Source organism: Rhyacophila brunnea, unplaced genomic scaffold, assembly GCF_057557595.1.
Source record: "Rhyacophila brunnea isolate RB1 unplaced genomic scaffold, BYU_Rbru_1.0 scaffold_3, whole genome shotgun sequence".
In the NCBI taxonomy this organism is placed as follows: Eukaryota; Metazoa; Arthropoda; class Insecta; order Trichoptera; family Rhyacophilidae; genus Rhyacophila; species Rhyacophila brunnea.
In genome coordinates, this window is record NW_028232965.1 from 54,542,875 (window position 1) to 54,547,890 (window position 5,016).

The following is a 5,016-nucleotide window of genomic DNA, read 5'->3' on the forward strand; positions in this document are numbered from 1 at the left end:
ACGTAGCCAGCGAGACGTATGAGAAATATACGAAAGAAAATATTATCGTTATTATTTTGTCGTCATAAACTTTTTTATGCACCGTCTCATACGTGTTGATACAGTCACCGGCAGGGTCTCGTTGATCCGGTATTACACCGGGAAAAATCCCGATAGGCCGATTAATTCCAAATGCATTTTTTTTGTTAAATATTGATAAATCACATAATTTTGAAACTTTTGATTAAAATTATACGTAATACTCACAGAACAGATAATAAATAGAATTTCGATAGACTATATACCAGTAAAGTAAATTTTGACGCAGGGTTTTGAATGTGTGAGTGTCCTACGAAAATGAAACACGCATTATAGACATGCAATAGTGTGTAATACACCAATAATACATGAGCGTCAATGCATAAATTGAGAGCATTTGTCAGTATTCGACGTATGCCGTATTCTTGATACGTTTTTAAATTTATCTCGTATTCTTCCTTACTCGAGATCGGTTGCCTGCTTCTCCTTATCCGTTAGGTATTTCAGTTCCCATTATTTCTGAGTTCCCTGGTAATACTATTACTGGGGCTTTGCCGTTGTGTGTATATTACATTGTTATCGCACTTCGAACTGCTCAATATTTGGAATTGTATTTTGAAAACAATAACTTTAGAAATGCACATATACCTACTTCATTTTGGGCCAATTGATTATAAAATTTATATGGCCCATATCAGGCAACCAAACCTTGTGCTCGGCAATATTATCTTATCGAGGCGAAGTCTTTACTCAGCCTTTTTTAAAGAGACACCTAGCGGAAAAATTCGAAGCTTGCAATTTAAGATTTTTTTGATAATTTACAATTTCAACTGTATTAATTAATAAATATGTATCTGAAAACATTAAAAAGAAAAATATTTTTTATTTTAAGTCAAAGATAAACTTACAATTGTAAAAAATGTAATAAAATGTGAATTTGTTGAATCGGACCGCACCCTATTATTATATATTATTTTATGGTCATATTTATTATTAAAATTTAGTTTATTATTTTATTTTTATTTTAGGTACCTATACCTAACACAAAAATCACCAGAACTACATCGACGTTATGACGGAAATATATTTTAATAATATGTAGGGCAAACCTTACTAATAATAAATCAGGCGTAACAATAAATTCATTCTACATACCTACTTACATACCTACTTACATACCTACTTACATACCTACTTACAATTTATTTATCGGTTAGGTATCTTTATTAATTTAACCTTTTCGGCTAAATTAATGTCAATATTTAATTTTAAAAATGTCCTGAACAATTATTTTACTCATAATTTAATAATATTTGTAAAAAATATTATGTAATAAATAAAATATAAGTATAAATATATTTTAATATTGACATAGCTTGACAGCGCCATTTAATATTAATGCACTATTTACGCCATGTCAGTCATCAGTTTCCGTGGTGTAGTGGTTATCACATCCGCCTAACACGCGGAAGGCCCCCGGTTCGATCCCGGGCGGAAACATTTTTTTTTTAAATTTTTATCACGATATTAGCTAGTATCGTTACTTTTTAGGAATGTATTCACATTTTTTTAATCCTAAACGTGAGCAATTATCAGTAGTCATTGTGATAGGTTATTTATTTTATTTGTATACGTCAAACAATATTAGTATGTACATTTATGAGGGAAACAAGGAACGTGTTATAATGGTATATAATTAAACATAATTACCTCGAAGCCATAGTATACCTAATTATAAAATACTTATTTTTTTAATAAAAATAATAATAAATAAGTACATACATTAATTTGTTTTAATATGTACCCTATCTACATAATATTGTGACTTATTTAGGTTAGAATGTCAGATGAAGCCAAATAACTAATATAAAGTTGACATAGGTACATAATAAAATTAACATAGAATAATATGCCGGTGTCAAATGAGAGTTTATTGTTTTGTACAACGTCTTATATAAATTCACTAGCTAATAATTTGATTATTTTTCATAACATTTTATTTTTTCTCAACTCTAGTTTACTGTCGGTTTAAGGTAATCTTAGAGTATAATACATGGCCCCCACAAAGGGGGGCTGACAGGGCTTTAGCCTAGGGGCCCGGCGTGGCGAGTCGACCAAATAAGTGAGATGAGCACACATCACAAATTCTCTCTAATAGGTAGTAAAAAAAGTCTTTTAAAAATATCTTTCTTCAATACCGTTATTATTAAAACTTATGTGATTGTACCATAGGTACCGACAATTTTTAATTGTGCATCGATATTCGACTACTCCATAATTCAAATGGATGTATTAAAATATACAAACAACACTAAATATACACATTAATTTTACCGCATACTACGGTTTGGAAAAAACTGCTGTAGAGCGTCACAATACCTTTATCCTAAGCGATAGGTAGGGGGGCCCGCCAAAGATCCTAGCCTGGGGGCCCGCTTCAGGATGTGGGGGCCATGGTATAATATCATAAGTTTATGCAATGGTGTTAACTACCAATAAAATTCTTGCTTAATAATAATCAAGATCGGTTTCGTCCGCTTCAACAAGACATCGTCAACTGACATAAAATAATAATACAATATCGCATAACGGTCCAAACTATGTGGTATAAGCCGAATATCATAGGCCTAAAACAGAAAATAACGATTAGAAAAAATCCGAATGGAAAAGCTGTAAAGGTTGTTTAGTACGTACTTTATATTTTTTACCTACAGTAATTTCCCCCGAAATATATAGATACACTATGAAAATAATTGAATTTATCACTTTAATGTCAGTAGTATGTAGCCCTATTATATTAAAAATAAGTTATTTCTGAGTTGTTTATGTTGTTTCTTACTCTTGTTTTATCAGTTTTTTACATAAGTTGTATATTATATAAACTTATAAATGCTCTTAGAACATTTTCTACTATCGATAGTCATTTTTGTTCTATTAACAATTTCCATATTCTGTTTTTTATTGTTTTAGTATGATTTTTTTTTCTTCTATAAATAACTTTTTCCATAATACATAATGGATATTTATTTTTTCATCATTTTTTCCTGAAAATTAGAGGTTACAAAAATATAAGCTGATAAAACTACAAAATGCCAAAACTTAAAAGTGCTCTAGTGAAAAGTTACAAATTTTTTGTTAGAACAATTAAGTACTCGGTCCACGATATTATAATTAATTATCATACAAGTATCCACTAATATATCGACGGTCCCTACGTAAACTCGGACATATACAAACACATAATTTTACAAGAGAGCTATTTGAAGTAAAAATAGTTTGTTTTCTACTGAACTTCTATGTTTTTATTACTAGGCACCTGAAATTCAGGGAGTATTATAAATACTATACACAGTTTATTTACTCATTATTACATTCTTTCTAAATTATATACTTTTGGTAGAACTATAGTTGTCCGACTTTACGTCGACTTCCAAATATCCGTTAATGAGACAACTACCACATGTCTCACTTTACGTGGGAAATAATTCATATCAATTATTAGCAACTTTACTTATTACTATTGAAATCCTCATAATTTTAATTACTTATTTAGAATTTGGCATAAAATACTTTTTTGTTAGATGTCCGAGTTTACGTAGGGACCGTCGAATTATGTGTTATAGGTACATGTATTTAATTACGGCTGGAATGGAAAAACTCACATATGATTTTAACATGGTACATGTTTTCATCGCGCGCCGATTATTTTCATTTTACGTTCAGTAGCCTACCTGCCTACATTATGTGCGACGTATTGTTCGTCTGTTATTATTACTTATTTAATTTTATTATTGTAATTAGTGTCATCTCCCTCCATTTGCGAAAGTGAAAAGATGCTGTCACTTTTATTTTTGTATGGTTTTTCGTCTGGATTCGTGACTCGGAGGTGGACAAATAACACACCGGAATTGTGGTCAGAAACGACGAGTTTTATTTGCGTTAATATCTACTAGGTTACTACATTTTATATAATTTTTTTTACGGAGGATGAAATGTATATGTTTACGATTTGGCTGTCTGCAGCGTTCTGTTGCGCCAAAAAAAACGGCCACTTACAAAGCGATACCAATGCGGCGTTGCTAATATAAATAATTTTGCCGCCAACCATGTACAACGTTGCCGGTTTATTATTATTTATTTTCGTAATCAACCCTTACTATTTGTCGGCTTGGAACCAATTTGGGATTCTCCAGATTCACAGAGACATCCCCAAATGGGGACGATTTGGGAGTGTAACATTAGGTACATAATTTTCAGAAAAGTAACATCCTTTGGATTCGGTTACTTTGACAAATAAATTTTCTTTCGAATTTGGACAACCAGCATTCAGAGAATCAGTAGGCAAAGCATGTTCCATGTTTAATCATTTTAGGCGTCAGGGTTTAAGTAACCGTAATCTGAGGGGCCTAGGAGGGCAGATCCCCCCGCGAGGCACAAATCGCCGTGTTTTTTTCTTTGAAAATGGTTTCTTTGACGGTTGTGGGCCTTGCGTTAAGAATAGTTGATGGTAAACTAAGAGGATAAGGCCTACCATCCAAGGTACTAAATTTCAACTCCTAACCTTGGTGGACCACCACATCCACATTTTGTCTTCTAAAACTTAAGCTGTTAAAATAATATAGGATATTCTGAGCAGTCAATTTAAAACTTGCTAGTTGGTAGCTTTCTTCTGGATTCTCGAGCTTCTTCAGCTTTTCCGAGCTATCAATCAGAGGAGTTTTTTTAGAAGACGTTTTTTATCCGTGTACAGTATTTTTTGGCTACTTATTATTTTTAAGTTTATAAAAGTCTAATCAAAATTAAGTAGGCACAGACGTGGAGTTTTAAAATTAAAATAAATCTAAACAACGGCCCTGTGAAAAAGAGCCGAAATGTCGCCGTAGTGATGTACTATCGAATCAAGAAAATAAAAACAGACGAATATCATCATGGTCGTGCATCAGCGTATTGAATTAAGATTGTATGGAATAATTATATTTTTAATTAACTATTTTTTTT

The 5,016-nt window shown here is 31.8% G+C and overlaps 1 non-coding gene across 1 annotated transcript; it reads left to right on the plus strand.

Moving 5' to 3' along the window:
* Positions 1-1,445: 1,445 nt before the first annotated feature.
* TRNAV-AAC (transfer RNA valine (anticodon AAC)) lies at positions 1,446-1,518 on the plus strand. Its single transcript has one exon. It is a non-coding gene; the product is annotated as a tRNA-Val (tRNA).
* Positions 1,519-5,016: the final 3,498 nt, after the last annotated feature.